The sequence below is a fragment of the Salvelinus namaycush genome, chromosome 27 (assembly GCF_016432855.1).
Source record: "Salvelinus namaycush isolate Seneca chromosome 27, SaNama_1.0, whole genome shotgun sequence".
Lineage (NCBI taxonomy): Eukaryota > Metazoa > Chordata > Actinopteri > Salmoniformes > Salmonidae > Salvelinus > Salvelinus namaycush.
In genome coordinates this window covers 31,222,961-31,237,941 of record NC_052333.1, presented here as the reverse complement: position 1 = coordinate 31,237,941, position 14,981 = coordinate 31,222,961, and the positions used below count along the sequence as shown (strand labels likewise).

Genomic DNA, 14,981 nt, shown 5'->3' with positions numbered 1-14,981 from the left:
AATTATGCTAATTTACAGTTTCAACCTCACTCTCTTTTTTTGTATTAATATCAGTGTTGTACAAATCTAGGATCGGCTTACAACCCCCCCCCAACCCCCTTTTGTTATACAAAAATGACAGATCAGCATTTGGGGGCAATCTCTTCCTACATCATTACCTACACACAAATGTAAATTACTGATGTTAAAACTTTTTCTTGTTCTACAACCAATGCACATCTATGTGCTGTACGTGTAGTTCTCAATTTACGGCGCTGGATGCCACAGTATGCTCCCACTATCCCACACACACAACATTCCCATGTAAATACAGAACAGATGGCAAATACTTGCTGTAACACTATTTCATGTTTGGCAAGTGAATTGATTATACCATATTGTTACCATTTAGCTAGTGTAAAGTTACTGTATCTTAGCTAACAATTATTACATATCTATAAGGGATACATCAGGATGTTGGCAATGAAGCCCTTTATCTACCATTTTTGTGTCTCTGCATCCAGTTTGAAGGGAGTTTGGACTGCCTGTGTAAATGCATCCATTGAGGTAGTTTCATGAGCCAATGCTAACTAGCGTTAGCACAATGACTGGAAGTCCACAGGAACAGCTAGTGGTTCCCCATAGGCTTCCAGTCATTGCGCTAACACTAGTTAGCAGCTTCCTTCAATCTGAACGCAGAGATACAAATGGTATCTACGAGTTCACCTTTCTGGGGAAGTAGATAGCCGAAATTCTCAAAGTATCCCTTTAAAAATTGTGTTGACTACACTTTCAGGATTACAAGAAAGCTTGCTAGTTACCTTGGAGGTTTCTCTGAGGAAGATATGTAACTTGTTACTCTGATCTTAAAAGCAGCACACTGCTGCTAAATGAATATAGGGGAAACACTAAAATCCTGATTGTTTAGAATGGAAAGAAGTGGAGGGTGCTCAACCAGGTGAGTAGAGGTGCAGACAAAATGCAATCATTGTAAAAGGTTCTGATGAAGGACATTGATGGCTGAAACATCAAGCTTTTAATTGTTTAAATAACATAAATACATCTTAATAGTGAGTGATTGTTCCACCTTTTCAATCATTTTGTTTATAAGAAAGTATTATCCAGTGTGCTTTTGGTGGATGGAAGGAGTCATTTCTACTAGAGTCATGGAGTAACTGGAGAGACTTCAGTTGGCTCTAATAAATGATGCAATGCCTCAAGGTCGACGACATGACAATAAAAAGCCACAGAAAGAGAGGACAGACTCAAAGGAGGGAGAACACAGGCAAGTTCACTGCACACACCAAACCATTTATTCAAGTCGTCTTAAACCCACAAGGCTGGTCTTGACAGTCTTTTGCTGGAAAATGTTACTGACATGTGCTTCAACCAATAGGAGAGAAAGGGCAGGACTAAACCAAGCGCGTGCATGACTGTGCTTCTAGTGACTAATGCAACTTGTACAGTCACTAGCAATACACTAAGTCCTGGTCCCTCTACAGTTGTGAGTGAACACATATCCAGTGTGGAACATCAAGTGCAGTGCTTATTAATATATCCGAAAAATATATTTTAGAATGTATACTGATATAGCAGTTGTTAGGAACTTGCATCCAAAGGGCCGTTCCATAATAAAAAGTCCCATCCTCAACACATAGAATACCATCTGCATCAACCAATGGAGAAATCTGGAATTCTTAATATGGGACTTTTACTGTGGCGGGCCCCTAAACTACAGTGTAGTACAAAGCGAGTCAAATAGTCCCCTGTTGACAGACACAAAAACACAGGTAAGACATTGTCACGCAGAGACTCTGGGAAGAGGGACAGTCACAGGACATTACTAGCAGCAGGTTGGGTTGCTCTTGTGCGCTCTAGGAACGCGCGTTGATGATGTCAACAAACTCTGGCTTGAGGGAGGCTCCGCCCACCAGGAAGCCGTCCACGTCGTTTTGGGAGCCCAGCTCTTTGCAGTTGGCCCCTGTAACTGAGCCTGGAGGAGAGGGGAGGGACTTTGGTTAAACAAAATAACCTCACAAGCATGTGTGTGTGTGTACATATATTATACAACTTTGATGAAATTCTTGTATATCAAAGGTTTAGGAACACTCATTTTCTCAAGATACCAATATACATACCTACCAAAGTAATGTTATACATGCTCTAAATTCCATTTGTTTGTCAGTGTTAATTGGCCCCAACTCTATTCAGCCCAATACATACTTGTTAACATTTCCATTAGGAACAGTGTCTCTGGGGATTGTCTCTTAGCTATCAGCAGCCTTGTAGAGAATGGAAAAGACCCTCTGATAAGATAGGCTTCCCAGCGCTGGGTTCAGGATGTCCCCTACTGACCTCCGTAGATGATGCGGACGGAGTCGGCCACGGCCTCAGAGACGTTGGCCCTGATCCACTCCCTCAGTTTCTCATGCACCTCCTGGGCCTGGGGCGAGACGAGAAGTTCACACACACACACACACGCTGGAATTTACAGTGTTTTTGGAAAGTATTCAGACCCCTTGACTTTTTCCACATTTTGTTACGTTACATCCTTATTTCTAAAATGTATTAAATAAATGTTTTTCCTCATCAGTCTACACACAATACCTTATAATGACAAAGCAAAAGCAAAAAAAAAATGGTTTAGAAATCTTTGCACATTTATTCAACATAAAAAACAAATACCCTATTTATATAAGTATTCAGACCCTTTGCTATGAGACTTGAAATCAGGCTCAGGTGCATCCTGGTTCCATTGATCATCCTTGAGATGTTTCTACAACTTGATTGGAGTCCACCTGTGGTAAATTCAATTGATTGGACATGATTTGGAAAGGCACACCTGTCTCTATAAGGTCCCACAGTTGACAGTCCACATCAAAGCAAAAACCAAGACATGAAGACAAAGGAATTTTCTGTAGAGCTGTGTCGAGGCACAGATCTGGGGAAGGGTACCAAAAAAATGGATGCAGTATTGAAGGTCCCCAAGAACACAGTGGCCGTCAACATTCTTAAATGGAACAAGTTTGGAACCACCAAGACTCTTCCCAGAGCTTGCCGCACGGCAAAACTGAGCAAGCGGGGGAGAAGGGCCCTGGTCACGACTTTTGTCACTCAAGAGCTCCAGAGTTCCTCTGTGGACTTGAGAACCTTCCAGAAGGACAACCATCTCTGCAGCACACCACCAAATGAGGCCTTTATGGTAGAGTGGCCAGACGGAGGCCACTCCTCAGTAAAAGGCACATGACAGCCCACAGAGTTTGCCAAAAGGCATCTAAAGGACTCTCAGAGCATGAGAAACAAGATTCTCTGGTCTGATGAAATCAAGATTCAACTCTGTCTTGAATGCCAAGCGTCACGTCTGGAGGAAACCTGGCACCATCCCTACGGTGAAGCATGGTGATGGCAGCATCATGCGGTGGGGATATTTTTCAGCGGCAGGGACTGGGAGACTAGTCAGGATTGAGGGAAAGATGAACAGAGCAAAGTACAGAGAGAACCTGCTCCAGAGCTCAGACTGGGGTGAAGGTTCACCTTCCAACAGAACAATGACCCTAAACACACAGCCAAGACAACGCATGAGTAGCTTTGGGACAAGTCTCTGAATGTCCTTGAGTGGCCCAGCCAGAGCACGGACTTAAACCCGATCGATCATCTCTGGAGAGACGTGAAAATAGCTGTGCAGCGACACTCCCCCATCCAACCTGACAGAGCTAGAGAGGATCTGCAGACAAGACACTCCCCAAATACAGGTGTGCCAAGCTTGTAGCGTCATACCCAAGAAGACCCGAGGCTGTAACCGCTGCCAAAGGTCCTTCAACAAAGTACTGAGTGAAGTGTCTGAATACTTATGTAAATGTGATGAGTCTTGTAAAAAATAAAAAATAAACGTGCAAACATTTCTAAAAACCTGTTTTCGCTTTGTCATTATGGGGTATTGTGTGTAGATTGAGGGGAAAAAAATCTTTACATTAATTTTAGACTAAGGCTGTAACGTAACAAAATATGGAAAAAGTAAAGGGGTCTGACTACTTTCTGAAAGCCCTGTATAGCAAATAGGTACATGCACACTTGAACCAGATCTCTCTTGGACCAGATCTCTTGAAAAATAGATTCTCTGAGACTAGCCTGGATAAATAAAGATTAAAAAGTTCCAATGCAGCCATCTCAATATCAAATCATTCCTGATTAACAATTAAGTACTTTACTGTGATTGTTTTGAATAAAAAAAAATATATATTTTTTTAAAACTGCTTCATAGCAAAGAGCAATTTCTCAAGCAATCATTTTTCACAGACTGTCTGGAAGTGGTCTGAGTGGGGAGGGTAAAACCAACATACATTTCCCACAGAGCGGCTTGTAACTTAAATAACAGTAAAGTATGCATGTTGTATGTAAATAAGTCAATATTGTTATGAAACGGTGATGAGTCGTACCTGCTCGGGTGAGGCTGTCTTACCGGTACCGATGGCCCACACAGGCTCGTAAGCCAGCACAACTTTGCTCCAGTCCTTCACGTTGTCTACAACACAACAGCTTATTATCAAGATAATGGATGGCACTGTATGTAGATAATGACAAGGTATGTTTGGCCTAATCACCTTAAAATGTATAAAACAATATGTGGTAGGTAAACCAATTGAATGGAATGGATTTTTTGGTCTCAGGCAAGGGTTCCCATCATGCAACACCACCGTTTAGTGAACTACTGCCAACCCCTTTGACTGCCTCCTGAATAACGGTCACAAAATTCACCCGAGGCAACATCCAGGGCCTTTGAGACTAAGATTTTCCACTTAAACCGAAATTGGAAGGTTTTGGAAACATTTTTGGAAGGTGTGCAACAGTGCTATACAGAGCGGGCTAACTGAATCTAGAGTGGGTAGAAGGGATACAATTGAGCTTCCATGGACATAAAAATAAAATAAAAATCCCACTGAAATATTCAGTGGAGAAAACAATGGGTATATACCGTACATCATGTGCTGGTGTGTTGTATCACAAGAAAAATTACGGTGTTAAGTCACAGGACTAACAGCCCTGTGACGCACATCAGACCCAGGGTTGGAGCCCAGCTGTTACCTGCGATGGCCTGGGTCTGGGCGTACACCACGTCCTCTGTGGTTCCAGCCTCCCTCTCCTCCAGCTTCTCTCCGATGCAGGCGATCACCCCCAGGTCACTCTCCAGGGCGTGGGCCACCTTCTGACCAATCAGCTCGTCGCTCTCCCCGAACACATGACGCCTCTCCGAGTGGCCCAGAATCACCCACTCCACAGTCCTTTATCATCGCAGGGCTGAGGAAGCGAGAGAGGGAGACTCAATACATCCACTAATAGTAGAATAGTATATTTAATTGAAAATAGGGCAAAATACATTTTTGGTATCTCAGATTGTTCTGGCAATTCTCACAGAAACTTCATTTGGAGGAAGGATGTTTGAAATGCGTTTTACATTTGTATCAAACCATTTGTATTTTTTTTTATCATGATGAAAGTGGCCATTTTTGATTCTGAAATTCAATTTTCACATTAATTGATTCAACTACCCGTTTTGATTGTGTTCATTTTAAGGCATTGTTTGGAACAATACACTCTACAGGTACATCACATTTCCAGTGCGGGCTCTCTGCTAAGCCTGAAGGTATGATCAATGTTATGAGCACCACCAACACAGTGAATGGGAAAATGGATTCAAAAAGGGAACTCCCTCTGCGGGTGACTTGCTGAATGTGCAATCCTAAAGGAGGGCTGTGAAACGAGTTTCCACTAGCACCAGGCGTAGCAGCCAAATGTAAAAAGTAGTGAACAAATGTACCATTCTGATTGGAAAGAGTTGTGGCATTGTGTGTAGAAGACATGACTTTACCATTTAAAAAACAGGAAATGTAGGAATTCAGTGTATTTGTAGTTATTTTGGATCTTGTCTATATGATCAGGACTATTTTCTAAGTAAAAGCACATTAAACATTTAAAGCTGCAATATGTCACTTTTTTGGCAAACAGACCAAATTCACATAGAAACGTGAGTTATAGATCTGCCATTCACATTGAAAGCAAGTCTAAGAAGCGGTAGAGGTGTTCTAAGTGCTGCATTTACATGCTTCCCGTTCGTAAGTTTTCGCTTTTGCGTCTTTAACTTGCGGTTCTGCACACCAGCTTCAAACTGAAAATACAATATTTTGGGTTATGGAAAATATATTTCACAGCAGTTTAGATGGTACAATGATTCTCTGCATAATGACAGCTTGATTTTGTCCCAAACTGAAATTAGGCAAACTATTAGGATGCTAGCAGCCAGGAAATGGCAGATCAATTCCTACATACTGCACCTTTCTCTTGACATGAATGTCTTATTTACAGTTTTACTGCAAAATATGAATAGCCACAATGTCTGTTCTTCAAATTATGAATAACAACCTAGTGTATGAACAAAATAATGTAAATAGCCAAGCAACAAGGACAAAGTCACTTTAGTAGACTTTTGGGTAAATTCAACCAACTTCACTCAGTGTGCATGCGGATTAATTACCTGACGCATGAAAAAAGTCACGACCGGGCAGATGGAAACATGAAATGTCGGTACAATTTTATAAATGCCAACAGACATGGTGGGATCGTCTTGTTTCTGCGAGAAATGGAGGTGGAAATGCCTTTATGCGCAAATATTGATGTAATAACCATCATATCGAAGTAAACTTAGAGTCAAGAGGGTCCTCCCACTACAAATCAGGAAAGAACAACGTTTATTAGGCTACAGATTAAATCAATTGTGATCAACTTCACAGGGTGGTGAAAGTGAACGGTGATGAGCACGATCCTCCTTTCCAATAAATATCGAGGGTCTTATTCTGGTGACATGATGATCCATGCTTGGCTGACATTTGACAAATAAAAATGATCTTGCTCATATCCATAATCATCTCATCATGTATGTAGCCTACCCTCACTGTATCTGCCAGCTGTTGGCTAGAGAGCACATATCAAGACCAGAGTGGGCACATTCGCTACATAACACAACATCTGTCGTGACGAAACCATCAGTATAGTTGAAAATGCCATGGAAACCCATTTAACTGGTATTTTTCATTCGGTACATGGGAATTTAACGGCAAAATGTTTATGTGCACTTCGTGTTCACGCACAGCCTTTTATCCACAACAAGTCTGTTTGATGGAAACACATCTCTGGTAGAAAAAGTAGCAGGGTGAAAATGAGTAATCGGCTGTTTAGCCGACAGTCGGCGCTCGTGGTTAATGACCTATAATGTCAATTTCTATGTATAAAGTGTTTCATATCATTAAAAAGTACCAGAGAGCCCACTGTGGAAATAGGACGTGTTTGAAGAGAATGTTATAACCAAAATGTTTTAAAACATTTTGAGATTAATTTATCCAACATTAAAAATATTCATGTGAAAATGTGTATTTCAGAATCTAGACATACTCCATATGTCTAACACTATAAAGAGTATAATAAATCCAAGATGTTGTCTGTAACATGTACGGTTCACTGATCATAGGATCTTACAGGACGCATGGATAGGTCTAAATAGGCCAATTCCATCATGAGAAATTATTATATAATTATTATATATATATATATATATATTTTTTTTTTTACAAATGTACAAATGTAAAAATACATGTTCAACATCCTTCCTCCCAATGAAGTTCCTATGTGAGAATTACCAGAACAATCTGAGAACCCAAAAATAAAAATCGCCCAATAAAGAGGCCATCTTCAACAAGTTTTCAATCACAGATTCTGTCTCAAGGTGGAAGACGTGTCGTCATATGCAAGAGTGGAGTCTTACCTGATCTCGCCAGTGAAAGCCCCCTTGGCGACTTTGTAGCAGTTCTGTGCGGCAACACCGATCCTAGCATCCAGGTTCGAGCGGGCAAAGTCGAGGTAGACGGTGGGAGCGCCACACACCACCTCTGTGTGAGCGTATAAGAGAGAGGGAGACAAAGGGGGGGGTAAGGAGACAAGAGATGGAGACAGTAGGAGGAGTTACGAGAACAGCAGAACAAATCAAATCAAATTGTATTTGTCACATCTAGGGTTGCAAAGGGTCGGAAACTTTCCGGTATATTTCTGGAATTTTTCCATGGGAAGTTAAGCTCGGGTATTTTGCTTAAATTCATAAAAATGTTCTCTTATAACAGTGAACCTTTTTTGTGGAATACACTCAATTCTAGGTCTTGTGGTATATTTTGGTTAAACTATCCCCAATTAAATGGAATTGCAACCCTCTGCATGCACAGTGCATTCTTCCATCAAATATACAGCTGATTCTCAAGATCTTGCACACTAATGAGATGCTATTGAGCCCACACTACTACACTGTCTGAGCCAAGGACAACATGCTTTCTGGAAAGTTTTGATTACAATACTGGGTGGGGTGAATATATCTTATGTCATGATTTCTTGTTAAATAGTAGCCTACAGCAAAGTGTGTTTAAATAACTTCTAACTTGTTAACAATTTCTGCTAGTTAGTTTTCGCTACCATGTGGGTTTTTGCTAACCGAGGAGTGTTAATTCACCTGTTACCATACATGTTTCATTTTAAAACATTTATCTTAAACAAGGAGTTGTTTAATTTAACTGCTTAACTATTTATCTGTACACACACACACAATTTTTTAACTTTTTCCCTAATGTTTACAGGAAAATGCCACGGGCACTATCTGATGTGTGGAGACATTTCACTGCAGCGAATGTATTAGAAAACGTTGTGTACATTTGCAAATACTGTGCCAAATCATATGTGAAGAATGCAACAAAGATGCAGAATCATCTAGCCAAGTGCATAAAGTTCCCTCAACGCTCACAACAAGCAACCTCTGACAAAAGTCCCTCTACTTCTATTCGAGTTGAAAATGATGAATCAGACACCTTATCGATAGCAACAGCTCACGGTCCTCCTGAAATCAGAAGTTTTTTTGCCTCAATGGAGGAATGTAGTCAGAGAAATGCTGATGAATGTCTTGCTCAAGCTGTGTATGCAACTGGTTCACCTCTGATGCTCTCAGGCAATGTGTATTGGAAGAGATTTCTTAATGTTCTTCGCCCAGCATGCACCCCTCCAACCAGACATGCTTTATCTACTCATTTGCTGGATGCAGAGTTCAGAGTTCAAGTGAAGGTCAAGCAAATCATTGAGAAAGCAGACTGTATTGCAACCATCTCTGATGGGTGGTCGAATGTTCGTGGGCAAGGAATAATTAACTACATCATCTCCACCCCTCAACCAGTATTATACAAGAGCACAGACACAAGGGACAACAGACACACTGGTTTCTACATTGCAGATGAGCTGAAGGCAGTCAATGACTTTGGACCACAGAAGGTATTTGCACTGGTGACAGACAATGCTGCGAACATCAAGGCTGCTTGGTCTAAAGTGGAGGAGTCCTACCCTCACATCACACCCATTGGCTGTGCTGCTCATGCACCGAATCTGCTCCTCAAGGACATCATGGCACTGAAAACAATGGATACACTCGACAAGAAAGCCAAGGAAATGGTTAAGGATGGGGAGGGTCATCAAGTTATAGCAGCAGTCTACCTCACCAAGCAAAGTGAGAAGAATAAGAGCACCACATTGAAGCTGCCCAGCAACACCCGTTGGGGTGGTGTTGTCATGTTTGACAGTCTCCTGGAGGGGAAGGAGTCTCTCCAAGAGATGGCCTTATCACACACAGTCTGCTGATATGGACAGCCCCATCAAGAGGACCCTCCTGGATGATGTATTTTGAGAGAGAGTGGTAAGCAGCCTGAAACCTATAGCAGTAGCCATTGCACAGATTGAGGGAGACAATGCCATCCTGTCTGCTGTTCAAACTCTGCTTGCAGATGTAAGAGAAGAAATCCGTACTGCCCTGCTCACTTCACTGTTGCTCTAAGCAGAGGAAACTGCAGTTCTGAAATGCATCAAAAAGCATGAAGACTTCTGCCTGAAGCCCATACACACCGCAGCATACATGTTGGACCCCAAGAATGCTGGCAAGAGCATCCTGTCTGGCACAGGGATCAACAAGGCCTATGGTGTCATCACTGCCGTGTCTCGCCACCTTGGCCTGGAAGAGGGCAAAGTTCTTGGCAGTCTGGCGAAGTACACTTCCAAGCAAGGGCTTTGGGATGGCGATGCAATATAGCAGTCGTGCCAACATATCTCATCAGCCACCTGGTGGAAAGTACTTTGTGGATCTGAGGCTCTTTCCCCTGTTGCCTCCATCATCCTCCAAATCCCACCAACATCAGCTGCCTCAGAGCGCAACTGGTCCTTGTTTGGGAACACACACACACTAGAGGTCGACTGATTAATCGGAATGGCCGATTAATTAGGGTCGATATCAAGTTTTCATAACAATCGGAAATCGGTATTTTTGGACACCGATTTGGACGTTTTTTTTTTACACCTTTATTTAACTAGGCAAGTCAGTTCATTAAGAACACATTCTTATTTTCAATGAAGGCCTAGGAACGGTGCGTTAACTGCCTTGTTCAGGGGCAGAACGACAGATTTTTACCACGTCAGCTTGGGGATTTGTTTTTGCAATCTTTCGGTTACTAGTCTGACGCTCTAACCACCTGCCTTACATTGCACTCCACGAGGAGACTGCGTGGCAGGCTGACTACCTGTTACGCGAGCGCAGCAAGAAGCCAAGGTAAGTTGCTAGCTAGCATTAAACTTATAAAAACAATCAATCTTAACATAATCACTAGTTAACTACACATGGTTGATATTACTAGTTTATCTAGCGTGTCCTGCGTTGCATATAATCGATGCGGTGCCTGTTAATTTCTCATCGAATCACAGCCTACTTCGCCAAACGGGTGATGATTTAGCACTGTCGTTGCACCAAACCTAATCATAAACATCAATGCCTTTCTTTAAAATCAATACACAAGTATATATTTTTAAACCTGCATATTTAGTTAATATTGCCTGCTAACATGGATTTCTTATAATTAGGGAAATTGTGTCACTTCTCTTGCGTTCCGTGCAAGCAGTCAGGTTATTGGCAGGAGTTTGGGCCGCCTGGCTCGTTGCGAACTGTGTGAAGTCCATATATTCCTAAAAAATACCGTAATTAATTTGCCAGAATAGTACATACTTATGACATAACATTGAAGGTTGTACAATGTAACAGCAATATTTAGACTTAGGGATGCCACCCGTTAGATAAAATACGGAACGGTTCCGTATTTCACTGAAAGAATAAACGTTTTGTTTTCGAAATGAGTTTCCGGATTCGACCATATCAATGACCAAAGGCTCGTATTTCTGTGTGTTATTATGTTATAATTAAGTCTATGATTTGATATTTGATAGAGCAGTCTGACTGAGCGATGGTAGGCAGCAGCAGGCTCGTAAGCATTCATTCAAACAGCACTTTCGTGCGTTTGCCATCAGCTCTTCGCAATGCTTCAAGCATTGAGCTGTTTATGACTTCAAGCCTATCAACTCCCGAGATTTGGCTGGTGTAACCGATGTGAAATGGCTAGCTAGTTAGCGGGGTGCGCGCTAATAGGGTTTCAATCGGTGACGTCACTCGCTCTGAGACTTGGAGTAGTTGTTCCCCTTGCTCAGCAAGGGCCGCGGCTTTTGTGGAGCGATGGGTAACGATGCTTCGAGGGTGGCTGTTGTCGATGTGTTCCTGGTTCGAGCCCAGGTAGGGGCGAGGAGAAGGACGGAAGCTATACTGTTACACTGGCAATACTAAAGTGCCTATAAGAACATCCAAAAGTCAAAGGTATATGAAATACAAATGGTAGAGAGAGAAGTAGTCCTATAATTCCTATAATAACTACAACCTAAAACTTCTTACCTGGGAATATTGAAAACTCATGTTAAAAGGAACCACCAGCTTTCATATGTTCTCATGTTCTGAGCAAGGAACTTAAACGTTAGCTTTTTTACATGGCACATATTGCACTTTTACTTTCTTCTCCAACACTTTGTTTTTGCATTATTTAAACCAAATTGAACATGTTTCATTATTTATTTGAGGCTAAATTGATTTTATTGATTTATTATATTAAGGTAAAAGAAAAGTGTTCATTCAGTATTTTTGTAATTGTCATTATTACAACAAAAAAATAAAAATAAAACAAATTAATTAATTTAAAAAATATATTAAAAAATAAAATAAAAAAAGAGCTGATTAATCGGTATCGGCTTTTTTTGGTCCTCCAATAATCAGTATTGGCGTTGAAAAATCATAATCGGCCGACCTCTAACACACACACACCAAAGCACGCAACAGGCTGACCAATACAAGGGTTGAAAAATTGGTGAAAAAGAAAGTGAAGATGAGGCCTCAGAGTCTGATGTTCAAGAGGAGGACATTGAGGAGGTCCAGGGAGAAGACATGGAAGCCTGAGAGGAAGACAACCAAAGCTTTAGTTTGTAGACTATCATTTTACAGATGTTGAAAACGTTTTTTGGGAGATGCGATGGATAATTGGGGATCATTCAATATTCCCTTTCTTTTGATGTTCAATGAAATCATCCCATGTGAAGAGTCAACTAATTTAAAGTTAAATTCGTAACTAAATTGTTATTTTTTATTTATATTGGAAGGATTTAATAATTTACAATTATGTCTACTTAAGGTAAAAGGTATATGTTTCTGTCCCCATATGATATGGTAAATATATCCAATGCAAAAGACATCTACAAAATGCACAACCAATATTCTCCAAAAAACACTGCATCTTATGTGTGATGTTCGAATAACATTTACAAACAAATGTATATAAATTGTACATTTAAATCATCACTTGGGAGTATAAAAATCACTTTTGACGTACAGTGCTTTGCAACCAACAACTTACCGCTGGTTTGGTGCTTGTTCACTGAGACGATTTTAACTGAAACATCCTCCCTCGTAAGCAAGCTACGCAAACCAGCCAATAAGATGCCATGTTGAGTAGGTGAAGGCAAGACAAAACTAAAACCAAAAACCCATTGGCTTAACAATAAAGTGGCAAGGGGAATCACCAATATAACCCTGTTACACTGGGAATATTAAACCACCAGCTTTCATATGTTCTCATGTTCTGAGCAAGGAACTTAAACGTTAGCTTTTTTTACATGGCACATATTGCTCTTTTACTTTCTTCTCCAACACTGTGTTTTTGCATTATTTAAACCAAATTGAACATGTTTCATTATTTATTTGAGACTAAATAGATTTTATTTATGCATTTGATTAAGTTCAAATAAAAGTGTTCCTTGTTCATTCAGTATTGTTGTAATTGTCATTATTACAAATATATATAAAAAATATATATCAAATAAAAAAATATTTGGTCGATTAATCGGTATGAGCATTTTTTTGGTCGTCCAATAATCGGTATCGGCGTTAAAATCATAATTGGTCGACCTCTAGTTTTTACAGTCTTTATGTCCAACAATGACATTAAAAAAAACTGAAAACATGGGGGGCCATGAAAAACCACCCGCGGGCCAATTTCGGCCCACCAGTTGGGGAACCCTGGCCTATCCCATAAACACTGGCCAAGCATAAGGTTTCTTTGCAAGTGACAGATGATTAGGACTGTGGTAAAATTGACTCAGGACCAGTGTTTAGCCAGTCACTCTCAAGTCAAAAGGCATTGCAGACAAGCAGGCGTATTGGGAATGCAAAGCCCAGGTGTCGATGAACTCAGATATGAGAAACTATGCTCAGCCCAATGAGCACAACTCGCGTTAGGCTAGGCCAACAACCCTGCATGGATGGAGCGGTCAAAAGATACACGTCACGAAACTACAATGTCATGGTGTCGTTTGACGCTTAGTGTTAAAAAAAACATTTCATATTTACTCTTTACATGCAAGTATTGGATATTAGTATCAGTCAGTATGAACTGTAAACAACCTATTAGGGTTAATTTTAGACAAGATACTTTGAGACCAAAAAAATTGTATACCGGTTTCATCGTGGAGGCTTGCGGTGTTCAGGGTCGTTATGAGGTCGCCCAGGCTCTTCTTGTCACCGTTCATCTTCCAGTTTCCTCCTACGAAAAATGTTCTGGACGACATGATGGCTGGGCGGTAGATAATACCAGAAAAACGACAACACCGGCCTAGGAGGTGATGCTTTTGATATAAACAGCGAGCAAACAGAAGCTGTCTTTTTCTTCTTCTTTGTGATTGGTTGGCGGATCGCATCCAACTTAAAGGTGCATACACCGCCACCTACGGTACTAAAGTGTGAAGCCAGTCAACTTAATTGAATTATTCCTGTTCCTAAAAGGAAAAACTTGCACCAACAACTAACCCTACACCTAAATAACACTATTTCATAAAAATACAAATCACCTCTTCTGCAGTAAAATACTTACATGTAAACAGGTAGCCTACTTCTCTGCAGCTACCACCCACACTAAAACCCACCACTCATTCCATTACTTGTACTCTATCTGCTTCTGCACCATGCCAACGGCCTGGGAGGATGGGAAACCACCCCTCAACACACCCTGTACATTTTCTGATGTCAAATCTCATATACCCAAATACTTCTCTGCAGCTGCCACCACAACATCTTTTCTCTGTGATTTACATTCCATTTTCTTCAGTAGAGTTGATAAGCATTGCTATGCACGCTAAGAAGCCAACCTTATTGAAGCATAACTCACTCGTTGCCCTATCCCTCTGTGCTGGCACAAATCTACTACTCAATAGGATCCCTCACCCTTGATCCACCCTTGACCCATCATCTATAAGTCTTTGCTAGGTAAAGCCCCGCCTTATCTCAGCTCACTGGTCACCATAGCAGCACCCACCCGTAGCGCGCGCTCCAGCAGGTATATTTCACTAGTCATCCCCAAAGCCAACTCCTTGTTTGGCCGCCTTTCCTTCCAGTTCTCTGCTGCCAATGACTGGAACGAATTGAAAAAAATCACTGAAGTTGGAGTCTTATATCTCCCTCACTAACTTTAAGCATCAGCTGTCAGAGCAGCTTACCGATCATTGCACCTGTACACCCA

General features: G+C 41.1%; 1 pseudogene; it reads right to left on the bottom strand.

The window, feature by feature from the left end:
• Positions 1-1,305: 1,305 nt before the first annotated feature.
• On the bottom strand, positions 1,306-14,111 carry LOC120022548 (annotated as a pseudogene).
• Between the last annotated feature and the right edge of the window lie 870 nt (positions 14,112-14,981).